General features: G+C 47.7%; 1 protein-coding gene and 1 long non-coding RNA gene across 3 annotated transcripts in view; one reads left to right on the forward strand and one right to left on the reverse strand.

Annotated features, from left to right (window-relative positions):
- AJM1 (apical junction component 1 homolog) overlaps positions 1–12631 on the reverse strand; it is a 352779-nt gene extending 340148 nt beyond the window's left edge. Inside the window, exon 1 of one of the 2 annotated variants that reach the window (XM_069609756.1) lies at positions 12564–12631. The gene's annotated coding sequence lies outside the window, so the exon portion shown is untranslated. Of the gene's footprint in view, positions 1–12243 lie in introns of both variants that reach the window. The other variant, XM_069609754.1, reaches the window with a different exon arrangement.
- LOC138471895 (uncharacterized) overlaps positions 1–18175 on the forward strand; it is a 265990-nt gene that overhangs the window by 103450 nt on the left and 144365 nt on the right. The gene's annotated exons all lie outside the window — the stretch shown is intronic.

Genomic DNA, 18175 nt, shown 5'->3' on the forward strand with positions numbered 1-18175 from the left:
GTATGCAGGTGTAAAGGACCACAAAATCCAAAGAAGTCAAAATGCAATCACCATTGATTCCAAAATTCCATAGAAGCTGACAAACAGGTTTACTGTCTTTCAGATACGAGTGCAACCCTGTCACCATTAGAGCCAATACGACATGAACCTGTTCAGGTGTTTTTTCACACAGGCGACATAAGGAAGTAATTATGGGGTTAAGAATTTCAGTAAAAGAGAGCGGGAGGGGATGGTAGGGTGGGGATTGCAAAGGAAGCCAGATTCCACCTGATGGATAAGAAGACACGGTTGCCAGTCATTTGGTCGAAAACAATTGGTCGACTGGACAACTGGTCGAATCAATTTGGTCGAAAACCAAATAGTCGAATTTTTTTTAATTTTATTTTTACCCCTTTTTTGGTTTTTTTTGGGGGGGTCCCCCCTCCCCCCCCCAACCCCCTTTTTTTCCTTTTTTTTTTTTCTTCTACACGAAAACCCACAAAACACATATATAAATAAAAACAAAAAAATTCGACCATTTGATTTTCGACCAAATGACGTCGACCAAATTGCAGTCGACCAGTTTGTAGTCGACCAAATGACTGGACAGCGAAGACACTACAGGCATTGCATCAGTATAGCTTTAAAAGTGGCAAGACGTGTTTCTCCGGGGTTACCACCAAATGTTCCATTCCATACCTGGTCTCTCATTTGCCTTAGGAATTCTGAACCACAGACACGGGTGCCTAGAATGACTAACCTCCGCCCCCATATCGCCTTCCCTTTCCTCTGATTGAAGGTTAGATTAGAACAAGGAGCCCTCTTGTTCAGGTTCAGGTCCCTGAGATTATTGGTCATGAATTTTACAGTGCTAACTATAGGAATAGGTTGCCCTACCAGTGGCATGTATTTGGATTTATCATTAAAATTGCCTTTGATTGATTTACTTGAACGACTCTCCAGTGGTTCATATAGCTCTTTAAGATTCACACGTGGCTCTAGTTCTTTAGGTCTTGTACTAGGCTTTTTAAAGTGACCATCGCCTCAATTTCTCTAATGGACCAAATCATTCAACACCCGCCAAAGATGTTCTCCACTTCAAGTCAATACGAGAGCTTTCATAGTCCATACATAGGAAGCAAAAGAGAAAGGCAAGATTCAACACTCCCATTTCAAACACAGAGAAGTGCCGAGAGGAGGTTAACCACCAAATTACCAGATGCAAATCCAATGCTTCACCTCCCATTGAGTGACAATCCATAGATGATATCACCTATGTGTTTGCAAAGAGAGTTACCTGGTTTGCACGACCTTCGTCCCCCGAATCCACCTCTTCCCTAGTCCTTCCCATCCATGTTTTCCTTTTTTCAAGCTGTTACTGGTTTGCATTTTGTGCTGTAGGTTTTCTTTAAGATTTCTCTGCTTTAGTCACTGTTTGATTTAAGGCTAGTATGTTTTAATGGGAACAGTCTGCCAATGTAATTCTGTATCCCAAGAGGACTTGCTCTCAAGGTTATCCTGCCACACCCGGGGAACATTTCTTTAAGCATTAGATCTATTCACCAACTAATGAAAGAACCTTGTTGCAGGGACGTGGGTCCCTTCAGCGTTGGATCTTTGGGCATGTGGGCTACTATTTCAATTTATTATATAATCACTCATGTCAATATGCCTAAATCAATTGCTAGTCCAGTGCTGTTTTTTTTTTCTCTCTGGGACTTGTAGTCCTTGCTTTATTATGGGGATATCTAGGACTGCAAGTGCCAGCATGAAAATGTGGGGGAAAGTCTGGAATTGTATGTACTCCCCTATCACACTACTGCATTGTAATATCAAGCAGGTACTGCAAACTGCCATGTTTAAACAACTGTTTCCTGCCTGTGTGAGGTGAGGCTTTAGGCTGTATTGTGCATGTCCTTTTGTTTGTGGGCACTGATACCTCCTTGGGGAACATGCACATACCAATTTGGGGCTTCGTTCTGGCAATAATTCAGTGCTCAATTTGTGGGGGTGTTTGCCTGGGCCCAGCCCTGGCACTTATTTTTGAGCCCCAGCACTTATTTTCCTAGACTCAGTTTAATAATGATGTGCTGTTTCAACAACTGTATTACTTTTAACTGTCAATCAGTAGTAGCCACAAAACAAGCAACAACAGTTTGCCCTGGTCCCATGTCTCTGCATCCTGAGCTGACACATTGTAACTCTTGAACATGATGACCCGTACTGGAGCGATAGTGCTAGTCATTCATTTTTATAAATACCAATGAGGTGCAAAGTGACAATTTCAGGCACTCGCGCTGGCCATGCCAGAGCACCGCTCCAGTCAGCCTGCACAACATTGATGCAGCTCCACTACTGTAATAACCAGCAGCAATGCCACAGCAGGGTGGGTTGACAACAACAGGAAAGCCAGCAGTAGCACCTTCAAGGCAATACCAAGAAAAAAGCCATTGCCAAGTTGGAGTGCCTGTCCCAAGTGCCAACCTATACCAGAAGATCTTGCTGCAGTGTTTGGCAGAAGAGTTCATTTGAAGTTTGGCCTGCATGTATACATCAAGTAACCATAGGATGAAAGCATGTTTGCTGTTTTTTGGGCCTAGACAGTCAATAAGTTCCTTTTGCTACCTAAAGAATAATTGCAAGATGTTAACCATGATAATGGGACTCATTCTAAGGTTGCCGGTCCGGTAACAACGGTACCAGTAAGCTTGCCGGTACAGTTGTTACCGGACCGGCAAACTACGAGGACTGCTCGCGGGTGCCTTTTCGCCCACCAGGTCTGACCTGGTGGGCGGAATGGCACCCGCGAGCAGACCATGTCGGATGCACCGGCACCATTCACAAATAGTGCTGGTGCATCCGATCCGCCCCATTCCCATTGAGGCCTAAGGGCCCTAAGGGCTCAATGGGAATGGGGAGTAATTGTTACCGGCACCCAGCAATAGGCAATTACCGGTTCCAGAGGGGCTGGAATGCCCTGGTAATTGCCCATTGCCGGGTGCCAGTAAATTCATGACTCCAGAGGCAACCATGTCAGTACTTACCGGCATGGCTACCGCCAGACTCATAATGAGGCCCAATGTGTTTAAAGAAGCCTTTAATCATGTCTCATTTCAAGACAGCATGTAATATTTGTTGATTTTATTTGTAAGTGGCATATCTGCCAAAGTCAGTGCATCAACAATGTGCCGGTGTGATTTGCAGCTTTAACCCCAAATACGATGCTACTGTGGGGGTGGGGGGGGGCGGCTGTGGGCGGTGCCAAAAATGGTGCAGAGCAGCCTGCCCCAATGTGTCACAGACATGTAGGAAATATTTGGGCCCTAGCACTTATAATAGTTTCACCTCTTTCAGTGAAGTCACCCGTGTGTTTGCTGGGAGCTCCAGTCCTAAACCTGTGACCCTGGATCTCATGGTCCTCACAAAATTGTTCACTTTCGTATCGCTTGTAGCTATGCACCACACTTTCCCAAGTTCCTGGCTGTTTCTATATGCTTTTTGTCTGAGACATATTATTGATTTTGGATTGCAGAACACTGTTCACTTTCGTATCGCTTGCAGCTATGCACCACACTTTCCCAAGTTCCTGGCTGTTTCTATATGCTTTTTGTCTGAGACATATTATTGATTTTGGATTGCAGAACACTGTTCACTTTCGTATCGCATGCAGCTATGCACCACACTTTCCCAAGTTCCTGGCTGTTTCTATATGCTTTTTGTCTGAGACATATTATTGATTTTGGATTGCAGAACACTGTTCACTTTCGTATCGCTTGGAGCTATGCACCACACTTTCCCATGATCCTGGCTGTTTCTATATGCTTTTTGTCTGAGACATATTATTGATTTTGGATTGCAGAACACTGTTCACTTTCGTATCGCTTGGAGCTATGCACCACACTTTCCCATGATCCTGGCTGTTTCTATATGCTTTTTGTCTGAGACATATTATTGATTTTGGATTGCAGAACACTGTTCACTTTCGTATCGCTTGGAGCTATGCACCACACTTTCCCAAGATCCTGCCTGTCTCTATATGCTTTTTGTCTGGGCCAGATTATTGCTGTTAGATTGCAGCTGTCATGCTTCTGAGTGTTCCTGCAGTTGTGCCCTTCTGAGACCTGAAGCTTGCTTGTGAGCTAGTGTGGTGCTGGTTTCCATCTCCCTCCCTCCCCTGTTGCTCCACTATCTTGCTTCCAGAAGTTTGGCACTGACAGTGCCCTTTCTTTTCCTGCCTGTTATGAATGCCCTTCTTATATCCAGGATATCTGATACCCAGTGATTTCATCGCAGAGAAAAACATCGAGGGGCACTCGATTTTTTTCTTTCACTAACTATCCAACCCTTTCCCCAAATATTCTAGGACTGGAGTTTGTTTATATAACTGCACCAGTCCTAAATATGTTGGGAAGGGCGTATACTGGGTTAAAAACAATATTGAGTAACTCCTAATGGTTTTTCCCAGCGATGAAATCACATATAAACAGATATTTTCGCTATCGGCATGAAGTACCTACCATGCGAGGCCTGCTTCAGCCCTAATTCCAGTGTACGGTGTATCCCACTGCTTTCCACCTGTGGCTCCCATTTTTATCATCACAGCAAGGCCCAGGTACACCAAATGAGATATACAGCTAACGAGCTACCATTTACACAAAATATCCTCGTGGACCATGTAGCTGGTCCCATCACAATTGCTTTTGGTTTGCTATTGTTAATGAACAGCTTCTTGCACATGCAAGAATTACAAAAAGTGTCTAGTGCTTGATGCTTTGCCGTTTCTGTGCAAGTAGCACAGCGTTGGCTGCAAACAGCAGCAGCGGAAAGTCCTGGCCACTCCACCTGGGAACATACAGTTCTTGTCCAACCAGAAACCCCCTTTAAATAATGAACAGGTTAAATAGGGAGAGAGCCAGCACCCATCACTGCCTGAAACCCATTACTACAGGAAATGGCCCTGGCAAGTCTGTATTCTGGCCACATTTGACCCTTGTCTCAGCACTACTGTGTAGCACATCTAGTATATCCCTCTGCCCCCTTCTCTGTGATTTGTTTTCATGTATGCATATCTCTCCCTTCCCCTTCATCTCACTGGGGAGGGTGGTGCTGGTTAGGTGGCAACAGTGCAGGAGAAAGCCGTGAAAGAATTCAAGGCGGAATTAAGAGTTTGCAAGTGGCTGACTGCTGATACAATGGGATGTAATGTATGATATGATAGGTTATTTATAACGCGCTTAATACCCAGAGGTTTCTAAGCGCGGACCGAGATAGAACCTGTGTTGCTCCGTATCGCCTTGCTTCCAAGGCGAGCACGTTGCCGCTGAGCTATCCTCCCGAGATATGATCATTTTGCTCTGTTCTATTGAAACGCCACCACAACCGCTTGCATATGCCACTGTGTGTGGTTTTCCTACATTCTCCATCAAGGGACGTTGCTTGGCTCGAGGGTTTGAAGTATGCCTGCATCTTAAGATTTGTTATTACATGTGAAACTGGCAAGCAAGGACTGAGAAGAGCTGCTGCTTCAGTTGCCATGAATGTTGCTCAAATGTTTATCAGCCCGAAATGTGAAAGTGTCCTTCATGCTATCGGATCTTCTTTACATCAGTTTTAACTAGCATGTTTACGTGAATGTAAATGACCTGTTTGCATAGGGATGATTGGTAAACCTGACTGTTATTTCGTACAGGACAATGTTTTCATTGTACTGCAAACAAAATGGTATTTATTTATTTATTTATTTATTTAGAAAGCGCTAAATCAGCATGAAAGAGGTATGACAAAAAGATAACAAACATAACAACAATACAAAAACACAAGAATACTCTTCCAAAACCAAGAAGTATGCAGAAGTGCATGCCTTTCTACACATGGGGCCTCATTATAACTTGTGCGGAATGGGTTTAACGGCGCCGGTAATGGTGCCAGTGCCGTTAAACTCACTCTGCACTACAACGAGGTCCACTTGCGGGACCGCGCTGGACGTCTGGTTTTTCCAGACGTCCATAGCGGGTCCCGCGAGGGGACCAGGGAGCTAACAACGGGCCCGTTCGCAATGGGCCCATTGTTAGCTCCCTCCCAATTCCCATTGAGCCCTATGAGGGCTCGAATGGGAATGGGGAAGGACCGGGTCCCGGTTCCCTGAAGGTGGAAATACCGGGACCTCCATACTTGGAATGGCCCGGTATTTCCCAATTCAGGGTACCCGGACACGATTTTGGAGGCAGCCATGCCCTTTTTGGTTCCAGAGTGAACTGATTGTTACAGGTTACACAATTGTATTGTACATTGTGTAGCGCCGGGGATTTGGAACTTAAAGTTATGTAGTAACATTGAGGAGGACATCCTGGACGGTACAAGAGAGCAAAATAATGTTTGTGCCTTCATAGCGGGTTGTGAAAGCTGCAGGCTTCGTGCCTCAGTTCCTCATTTAAAATGTTAGAAGTATTTGATCAGCCAGCAGAAGCGAACAGTACACTTAATAAAAGGCATGTGATGACCAAGTATTCAGCGTGCGTGACCTTCAAACTGACGAGAATCTTTATGGGGGAAACAAAAGCCCACGACCATAAAGGTAAAATGTAACAAACTACAAAAGCCAAAACAATTGCCTTTGCCAATGCTTTAGTTTTATATTTCAAATATGATTGTTCTGGCCACCTTGTTCTGGTACCTTCTGAATCTGAGTTGTCATTTCTTGTGACATGATGGGGGTCAGGGTCACGTGATGTCACTTCCCACAATCTCATCAAGGGGTCATAGACCGCGACGTCACTTCTGCTACCTGTATGATTTGCTACATCAATGAAGAGTATGCACATGCCTTCTACCTGCATTCCCCCTGCACAGCCCCCAGGTTTAGTTGCTGGCCCCTTCACTTTCTGCACGCCCTTCTGAAGGAGCAATTAACGCCTGAGTGCACATGCTAAGGGCACCCACGCATCTGTCTTTATTAAAGCGAAGGCGCTGGCTTATTCTCTGCAGTCCACAACATTGAAAATTAAGTACATTTAACCAAAATAACAATGACGATCCTAGCGTGCAGCGTGGGGTCTCCTCATAGCTCTATACACGCTAGAAGGGGTGAAGTGACGCAGGTCACGTGGTTAGAGGGCAGCAGCGCGCGAGGGTGGCTCGGGCTGTCATTTTCGATGTGAGCTGTCAAGGCGGCAGCACCGACGGCCCGCTGCTGTGAAGTGACGCTCTTTATTATCACGCACATTATGTGAGAGCAAAGTGTGAGGGGAGGGGGGGTGGCTGGGGCTACCGTAGAGCAGGGAGTCACGTTTCCATCTGCCTGAAGCATGTGACGTCAGCGAGGAATATCCCACTACGCACCGTCGCCCCCGCCGCCTGCTCAGAACCTACCCCCTCCCACGCCGCCCACACCCTGTCCATCTTGGTATCTCGCACAGGCGCAGCTCCTCACGGCCCTCATTTCCAGGAGAATGTGTATGTCCGCGAAGAGCTCCTCTGCAACATATATCACTGCACCCCCCTATGTACTATCTGACCCCAGCCCCTGCCGGTCCCGCATGTTGTGAGTAACAACCTCATAGAACAGCAGGTGGACAACACAGAGCTCAAAGCACGTAGCGCAAGACACGGGGGCTCCCCTCAATCTACAGCACAGGAACAACTCTCATACACACATGAGCAACCAATCTCCACATACACCACGGGAAAACATCCCTCAACGTACACAGCCCAGGAGTCCTTCTCGGTGTACAGCACATGCAGGGCTTGAGTAGGACCACTCGTCGTCATTCAGTACGGGGGCAACACGCGCTCCCTTATTACACAAGAGCAACCCGTCCCCTATACTGCCCAGGAAGGGCACACCCCCTACATCACATGATAAGGAACCCTCCTAAATACAGTATACAGCACTGCAACTACACACCTCACATGAGCACGCCTTCTCATTCAGCACTGAGCCCAACTACACACTGCAAGAGCAGGCATAGTGTAACACCCCCTCTGCAGCTCAGCAACACCCCTCTCATGTAACACATGAGCACCGTTCCTCATACAGCATACACACAAGAGCCCACCCCACACAGAAACAGAGCACACTCCAGGAGCAGGTCTTCTCATGCAGCACTCGTCCCAACTACACACGGCAAGTATAGAGTAACACCCCATCTGCAGTTCAGCAACACCCCATCTCATATGTCGCATGAGCACCACTCCTCATGCAGCATATATACAAGATCCCACCCCACACAGAAACAGAACACACTCCAGGAGCAGGCCTTCTCATGCAGCACTCGTCCTAACTACACACAGCAAGTGCAGAGTAACACCCCATCTGCAGTTCAGCAACACCCCATCTCATGTAACACATGAGCACCGTTCCTCATACAGCATACACACAAGAGCCCACCCCACACAGAAACAGAGCACACTCCAGGAGCAGGTCTTCTCATGCAGCACTCGTCCTAACTACACACAGCAAGTGCAGAGTAACACCCCATCTGCAGTTCAGCAACACCCCATCTCATATGTCGCATGAGCACCACTCCTCATGCAGCATATATACAAGATCCCACCCCACACAGAAACAGAACACACTCCAGGAGCAGGCCTTCTCATGCAGCACTCGTCCTAACTACACACAGCAAGTGCAGAGTAACACCCCATCTGCAGTTCAGCAACACCCCATCTCATGTAACACATGAGCACCGTTCCTCATACAGCATACACACAAGAGCCCACCCCACACAGAAACAGAGCACACTCCAGGAGCAGGTCTTCTCATGCAGCACTCGTCCTAACTACACACAGCAAGTGCAGAGTAAAACCCCATCTGCAGTTCAGCAACACCCCATCTCATATGTCGCATGAGCACCCCTCCTTATGCAGCATACATAGAAGAGCCCACCTCACACAGAAACAGAACTCACTCCAAGAGCACGCCTTATCATGCAGCACTCATCCCAACTACACACAGCAAGCGTAGAGCAACACACCCCCTGCAGTTCAGCAACACCCCCCCTCGCATATCATATAAGCACCCCTCCAAATGCAACATGCACACAAGAGCCCACCCTCACAAAAGAAACAGAACACACTCCATGAACACACCTTCTCATGCAGCACTCATCCTAACTATGCACAGCAAGAGCAAGTGCAGAGTAACACCCCACCTGTAGTACAGCAACACCCCTCCGCATATATCACGTAAGCACCCCTCCTCATGGAGCATACATACAAGAGCCCACCCTCACAGAAAAACAGAACACACTCCAGGAGCACGCCTTCTCACGCAGCACTCATCCCAACTACACACAGCAAGCGTAGAGTAACACCCCACCTCCAGTTCAGCAACACCTCTTCGCAAATATCACATGAGCACCCCTCCTCATGCAGCATACACACAAGAGACCACCCTCACACATAAACAGAACACCGCCCAGGAGCACACCTTCTGATGCAGCACTCATCCCAACTACACACAGCAAGAGCAAGTGCAGAGAAACACCCTATCACACCCATCTGCAGTTCAGCAACATCCCTCGGCATATATCATATGAGCACCCCTCCTCATGCAGCATACACACAAGAGCCCACGCCCACACAGAAACAGAACACACTCCATGAGCAGGCCTTCTCATGTAGAACTCGTCCCAACTACACACGGCAAGTATAGAGTAACACCCCATCTGCAGTTCAGCAACACCCCATCTCATATGTCAGATGAGCACCCCTCCTCATGCAGCATACATACAAGAGCCCAACCTCACACAGAAACAGAACACACTCCAGGAGCACACCTTCTCATGCAGCACTCATCCCAACTACACACAGCAAGAGCAAGTGCAGAGAAACACCCTATCAGCAGTTCAGCAACACCCCTCTGCATATAGCACATGAGCACCCCTCCTTATCCAGCATACACACAAGAGCCCATCCCACACAGAAACAGAGCACACTCCAGGAGCAGGCCTTCTCATGCAGCACTCGTCCTAACTACACACAGCAAGTATAGAGTAACACCCCACCTGCAGTTCAGCAACACCCATCCTCATATATCCCATGAGCACCCCTCCTCATGCAGCATACACACAAGAGCCCACCCTCACACAGAAACAGATCACACTCCATGAGCGCGTCTTCTCACGCAGCACTCATCCCAACTACACAAATCAAGTTCAGAGTAACACCTCATCTGCAGTTCAGCAACACCCCATCTCATATGTCACATGAGCACCCCCCTCCTCATGCAGCATACATTTATTTATTTATTTCATTTGTCAAGCGCACAAAGCAGCCCTTGGGCATCGCGGCTCCATTGCAGGCAAAACTTAGCTTAGTTACAAGACAAGAATGAAAATAATGTGGAAGACATAAGACAAAAGACATGTGGTTCATGGTTACAGTGTACAAGATCCCACAACCAAACAGAAACAGAACACACTCCATGAGCCCGCCTTTTCATGCAGCACTCATCCCAACTACACACAGCAAGAGCAAGCATAGAATAACATCCCACCTGCAGTTTAGCAACACCCATCCGCATATATCACATGAGCACCCCTCTTCATACAGCATACACACAAGAGCCCACCCTCACACAGAAACAGAACACACTCCATGAGCACGCCTTCTCATGCAGCACTCATCCTTACTACGCAAAGCAAGTGTAGAGTAACACCCCATCTGCAGTTCAGCAACACCCCATCTCATATGTCACATGAGCACCCCTCCTCAAGCAACATACATACAGGAGCCCACCCCAAACAGAAACAGAGTATACTCCATGAGCACACCTTCTCATGCAGTACTCATCCTAACTACACACAGCAAGAGTAGAGTGATCCCCACATGCAGTTCAGCAACTCCCCATCTCATATGTCACATGAGCACCCCCTCATGCAGCATACACACAAGAGCCCACCCTCACACCGAAACACAACACACTCCACGAGCACGCCTTCTCACCCAGCGCTCGTCCCAAGTATATCACTCCTTCGCCATACTACAAGCACACAGGAACACCCCATCTGCAGATCAGCAACACACCCCTACTATATCACATGAGCACCCTTGCCCCTATGCAGCACACCCACAAGAGCCCACCCTGATGTAGAGCACACTGTACGAGAAGCCTATGTTTATTCACCTCATGGTGGTAACCCCTCGTGCATCACACATTGCAGGATGGCATACGGTACAGCAAAGGGCGCCGCGTCTCCCTCATAAAACTCTTCAGAGAATACCCTCCACCCCCCAACATCATACACACCGGTAGCGCGACCTTAAATCGCACACAGTGAAGTACTGTATTTCTCTTCAAACAGCACGCAGCTTAGTGGTAAGCACTCTCATACACAGCACGGTCCATCCAGGAGCAGCCCTCTTCGCACACAAACTGATGGACTCCCATTTCACACAACTCGGGACTGAACATCACGCATTAACAGCACAGAACTCAGGGGGGGTTCTCATACAGCACAGTAGCATCTGCTCTCCCCGCACAGCACTCCAGCAGCACCCTGTCTTCATTCGGTACATAAGAGAATGTTTTCCTCATACATCGCGGACATATATATGCACGCACACGAGCGCACGGCCACATATAACGTAAAGCCCAAAAACAACCCCGGGCCCGCACACAAAAGCACACACTTTAAGAGCAACCCTCGTGTATCATAGGTCAGTCGAGTAGTCTTTCAAATGCATATAGCACAGGAGCACCACAACTTAAACAACACTGGGCCACCCCCAGCTCCCCCCCCCCCACACACACACAGCTCGGACCACAAGAGTGCCCGCCAATTAACCACACTGCACAGGAGCAGCCCTCCCCATACGCCATACGCAGAGTAGTTCCCTGTAAAGCACACACCGCTGGAGTTCGCCTGGTTATGCGTCCACTGGGCGCCCTAGCTCCTCCTACAGTACACAGCTCAGCTACAGCACGCACTTAGCTCTGCACACAGCCCGCACCAACGCACACCCCTTCAGAGAGAACAGAGGGGGTACCTCCTCCTCTTACAAATAACGTAACCCTCGCCGTCAAGCACACCGCTCAGGGGCACCCCCTCTTTAGACAGGACACGATGGAACACGCCCCTCCTCATAGAGCGCACGCAGCACAGAAACCCCCTTCACAGCTCAAGACTGCAGGGCTCTTATGCAAAGAGCTTCAAATCGATGCACCAAATCCTGCCCCCCCCATCCATCCCTTCCCATAGATATCCTGGGCCACCCCTCCCTCTGCCAACCCTTCCCCTCTCTAATGCCAATAAGCCCCCTTACCTTCAGATGTCAGCAGACCGCAGGGTGCCCACGCGGATCCTCCTTCAGAGTGCCCGCAGCTTCGGTCAATCCCTGTCGCACTTATCCAACGACTGGTATCAAGTTGGTGCCCAAGTGTTGGATCTGGTTCTCTTAAAATGCACTGCCTGTGCTCTGATTCCTCCGCGGGCAGCTTCAGCCCAGGGTCTCCGCAGGCTGCTCAGGGGCTGGAGGGCGCAGGGGAGCTCCCGAAGCCCCCTCCTCCCTACATCCTCCGCCCCTTCCAATCACGGTGCATCTGCAGGCAGAGCCATGATCCCTCTCCCCAGCCTCTCACGTACCTGTTAGCCTTTGATGGGCTCCTCCGAAGATTGCAGCTTCACCGTAGACTCAGCAGCGCCCCCAGCGGCCGCACTGGGCAAAGCAGTGCTTTTAAAGGGGCAGTGTCACTACGGGCTGGCAGAGAGGAACAGGTGCTCCTCTTGGCTCAGCAGCAGCTCCAGGGCGATGCTCGGGAGTCCTCCATCTCGCGGGGCCCCGAATAATCCAAGCAGTCGCCTGGAAACATTCCAAGTACACACGACATTTGTAAGCAAACACGTGAACGCGTGTTTGCATAGTATTTTGCATCTGCGTTTGTGCTTCTGCAGGTCTGATAGAAATGGGCGCTGAAGACACAGAATCAAACAGGCACACAGATGGACTGAAACAATCCAACTGGAATGGATGGCCGACGATAAGGAGGAAAGGGCAGGTGCACAAACTTAGGTTGATGTCGGAAACACTTGTGTACGAGCCCAATAGAAATAAAATATCAATGTCAATACATGGAAAGAGTGGCATTCGGGAACGTTGTATGACTGTAGACTTGCAGATGACAGAGAGGAGTACTGCATAGGCATCCATACACAAGTATAGTGATGGGGTAGATGGCAGCTAGCGTGAAATACCGCGACCCATAGAGAGTGAGAGAGACATACCCTATCTTTATTTGATTATAGATATTTCCTAGGTCTATCTGTCCCCTGGCACCGGTGTTCAGCCAGGACACAGTACAGGACCTGTACACCAGAGCAAAGCCACGCAGAGTAAACTTCCCTACTGCAAATAGCCAACCTGAAGCCTACAGGAAGATCATTCAAAAAAGTAGAGAGGGGTGGTAAGTGGGAGTACCAGCGGGAATGGGACGGGGGAGTCCTCCGCCATGAAAACAAGCATTGGCAATGCCAATTTAGTATTTTATTTATTGGATATTTGTAACAAATATAAACAGAAATGGCGTTTCAAGGCGCCACAAGACAAAAAAGTGGGGGGACAAGGGAGAAAGATAACGATACATGGTCCCACTAGGCCTTGTGATATTCAGATCCTGCAAGTGCAGTAACAAGATGTACAAGGGAAAGGGGGACCCGCGGGGGAGGAGAGAGGCGGTCTGCACAAAATGTGAAATGCTAGTGTGGGAAGGGGAGTGCAGGGTAAAGAGGAGAGAGTGCAAGTGTAAAGGGTGGATAGAGGGGGGCACAGGGTCTAGGCGAGTGAAAGGGGAGGAGAGGAGAGTAAGTGTCAGGGATTGCATGTGGTCCAGGGGGTGAGGGTTCTAATTGCAAGGAGGGGGGTGGACTGGAACGTGGGGGGCTGGTGCCCTGTAGAACTCAGAGGTAATCAGGCAGCCAGGAACTGCGGGTGTTAGCGGGGGAGGGGAAAGGGAAGGAAGAAGATAAAAGGAGGGTCTTAAGGAGCTTCCGGAACTTAAGGAGCTCCGGGTCAAGCCGGAGTGTGGCAGGGAGACCATTCCACAGGGGCACTGCTACCCCGACTCTCTGCTTTGAGAAGAGTTGGATCTGCAGAGAGTTTGAGCTAAAAGACCCACGGGCAAAAGCAGGGAGGTATTTGGGGGGAGAGAGTTGGATCTAGTGGGCTCCAGGCCAGGCCCCAGAAAGCCTTGTGGGTGATGCAGAGGGTCTTGAACTTGATCCTAGCAGCAACCGGGAGCCAGTGGAGAGAATTTAGGGCTGGAGAGATGTGGCCCCTCGGCTCAAGGCCAAGGATAAGTCTTGCATTCCTATTCTGGATTAGTTGAAGGGGGCCAAGGGCGCATGAAGGAAGATTGAGGACGAGGCTGTTGCAGTAGTCCAGCCTAGAGATGACCAGAGCTCTGGAGACATCGAGGTTTGTAATGGTTTATTGATAGGCCACCCTCTAGACAGGTTGTCCATCCCTGTCCAGGCTGTGTGTCACAATAAATGGTTAATTTCATTTATTTTGTATAGCCCTATCTCCAATTCATCTAATACACTTTGGACCCCTCCGCCTGATCGACCAATGAGCTAAGAACCAGGCCGGTGTACAGGAAATATATTTGTATTTTTTTGGATGATAGGTAATAGAAAATAGCACTAAAATGTCACACCATTGTATCTGCGGCAAAACACAATAAAGTTCTCTCTACATAAATAACTCACACAATTTGGATTGGAAAACTTAAATCATAATATTGACTTCATACAAATTTAAAAATAAATGATCCTTAACACTGGCCCCTGAATAAACTCACTTTACATTTGCGATGCTATACAATTTCAGTTTTCCTTCGCTCTAAAAAGGCTAGCAGTTTAGTTTTACAAATCTGTGCAAATGCATATGGCAATTATTATTTCACTCACACATTTGCTTTAAAATAAATACAGGGTGAGTTAGCAGTTTTGTTTTTCAGAACCCCTACTTTGGTCTGTTTTGGGGACGTCAGACAGAAAAAATTAGAATGATTTGTGAATTTTGGATCTCAGACCCCCATCCACCTAAAGGCCTGTGTTATGTTATGTTATGTTATATTAAAGGATATTTATACTGTGCACTTTCACCACCGGAGTGTTCCCCTGTCGTGCTGTTGGATCTGAAAAGCAAGGGGGTATGGTAAATTAGTAGGACTTAGCGGGAAAAGGCTCCAGAGAGCTATGAGGTGCTGTTGGCAGCTTTAGTTCGGTTAACAGCGTGGGTGCAATTTTTCGGTCGGTTGCTGTTGTGTGCTGCTGTACGAGACTATGTGTGGTTTGTTTCATTGTTGCGGTGTAGTGAAGTGTGTGCGGTTTGTTGTGCAGTATAGTAATGGTTGAGTTATGTTTAGAATTTGAGAGGTGCGTGTTAGTTATGGGATGAGGTTATTAGTGGGTTGGGGAAGCTGGATAGCAAACATTGTGATGATTTGAGAATTTTGGGTTTCAGACCCCCTCCACTTTAAGGCCAGTGTTGGGGAAGCTGGATAGCAAAAAGTATGTTGTCAAGTGTATGTCCAGTCTGCAGTGTCTGCTGGTCACTCTTTACTTACTGTTCCTGCAGTGGAGCTCCTTCTCTAACCAGAACACCTGTAGTGCCTATATCTGTGTCTTCCCCCACGAAGCGGCCGCAAAGTATTGCCAAATGTGTGTCCAGTCTGCAGTCCATGGGCCGAGGCGTTGTGCGCTGTTCTATCCTCTGGTGATTTCAGTGAGTGCACCAGGTTGACTCGAGGACTCCAAAACTTATATTATTGTATAGGGGTGCACTAGAGCCTGTGGGGCTTCTTTCCCTTTGATCTAGGCACCGCATGCTGTACTGGAACACACATAAAGTAATATATTTATTGCAGCCATGAGATAGGGCCTTAGAAGGAAGCCAATCCGCTCAGGAGGATCAGTCAGAACCAACAGCTCCACAATGCAATGGTAGCGCGATCACACATGCGCTTTCGGAGACCTCCTTGCTGGACAAATCTATCCAACTACTGAACCCCCAAGAGGAACTAATTGTGGCCACCCTAATACAAAATTTTAGTAGCAATCATCCTCACCCCGCAATGAATATCAGCTCTGTGACTGCAACAAATAAGGAAGGGCCAATAACTGGAGCTAAATGGTCTGGGGCTCCGGCTTGTTTAAAGAAGTCACGTCTGGACCTTAATACGCCTAGGCCAAACTGTACCTACCCACTGATTGCAGGACATAGAATTACAGACTATTATTTTGCCAGAACTATAGGAACCAGTACAGAAATTAAATCTGTTGCTCCAGTGAAAGCAATTGAAATGCTGGACCATTCCATCATTACAGAGCAGAGTGCTACGGTCAGGATAAAAGACCTTACGGACCTTAGCATAATTGTATTAGCAGATTTGGCTCTGGAAAATAATTTGCACTCTGGTTCAGCCTCAGATTGCATTGTTGGAAGTGGAATCCAACAAACATGCAATGCATCCCATCCGGGTTCGCCGACTGAACTAACCAACATCATTGACAATTACTTAATCACTAACGACCCAGATGGGCATGCACGAATCAGGACCGAGTCATCTATTGAAGCTGCAGAAATCTCTGGGGACGCCACAATGCGCCACACTTTGCGAGAGGTTGATGAGAGAATTTGTTTGCCTCATCTGACTGTTTCTGTGCTCAATATGGTTCTGAGCTCTTTCGTGACTTTATATGACAATATATGGAATGAGCTGAAAGCCAACACTTTAATTTTGTCTGAGGTCAACGTTAAACCTGAAGCACTAGGATCAGGCTAGCAAATACAACCGATCTTAGACCATCTGACTTATAATGGAGTGGGGTGCCCGGCCACCCAAGGAAAGTGTTCTGAATGGTGAGACCCTGTCGTTATTGACGATCATTCAGTGAAAATAGTCTCTGTTCAAACGCTGGCTGCAGCGGCTGTTCGGCAACCTAACTCTAATGAAGGTCCACCGCTGGCCCAGCCTTCTGCACAAACACAGATTTGATTGACCACAATAAATAGCTACGGAATTGTAAATGATTTGGGCAGGGAATTAAGCGCAGCCTCATATTCGACCAACCAGTCCGAGGCTGACGAGATGGCAATACAGCCATCTACCACCTGTACAACAATCAAATCGACCAAGACAAAAATGGCTAAAATTGCCAGGAAAAGTATAATGTCCTCTCAGAAAACTACGCAAAGATTAAGTACATTGAGACTTGAGAGTAATGAAGAAGCTTATAAGAATTGTTCACCACCTGTTCTGTCTCTGTTGATTGAAGAACGCAGAATGGAGGCAACAACAACTTTTAAACCATCAACTGTGGACTTCTTCACTCAGACTGTTCAGGAAGCACTCTCAATCGACCCGACTCCTCCCTCAACTGTGGTGGAACCTAGTTCACTCCCTCTCAGGTCGATTGTCGGAACCATGTTTGATCTAGCGGTTCCAATTTTTTCATCAAAGGCTACCCAAATTCGCCTGCCGTCTACTAATCGAACTGAGAGTGTTTCAAATTTGCTGCATCAGGTTACAATATCAAATGGTAGTGAAACTAAACAGGACATCCGAATGTGTAGGATTAATAATGCTATTATGAATCTGGATGGATCTCCATCCACTGTCAAACATGCTGTACCCGCAGTTGCCTGCCATTCAGTCCAGTGTGACATTATTACTAGACCAATTCCCCTATCTAATAATCAGGATAACCTGTTTAGTAAAGATTACTGCCCAGATAATCAGGTCATTTCTCAATTTCCAAACCCTGGTCCTAGGGGTTCCGAGAGCTCCAAACAACCTAATTGTGAACTAAGTGAAAGCTCTATGGGGAATTTGCCATCTAACCTGTACCTGACTGTGAGCTTAGGGGTGGGGCGCCTTTTGGGGAGTTTACACATGTCTTATTTAAAACACTCGACCTGTGGAGATGTGGAAGGGTCGGAATCTGCCAAATCTAAGCCAGATAGTATATTGCGACAAGCCAGGGAACACAATGTCCAGGTGGGGTCCACTCCTATAAACCATGTGGGAACTAGGAAAGCAACGTCTCGATATGACACTAACGCAGTGAGATCATGTCAAAGTGAGTTCAAATTTAAAGTGACTAGTCTTCTGCGACCTGGTATCCCAGTCTGCATAAACAGGAGTAATGTTTTCATGATCTTCACCAAAATACCATCTTTGGGTTTATTAACC

The sequence above is a fragment of the Ambystoma mexicanum genome, chromosome 8 (genome assembly GCF_040938575.1).
Source record: "Ambystoma mexicanum isolate Mex_15411 chromosome 8, UKY_AmexF1_1, whole genome shotgun sequence".
Classification (NCBI taxonomy): Eukaryota; Metazoa; Chordata; class Amphibia; order Caudata; family Ambystomatidae; genus Ambystoma; species Ambystoma mexicanum.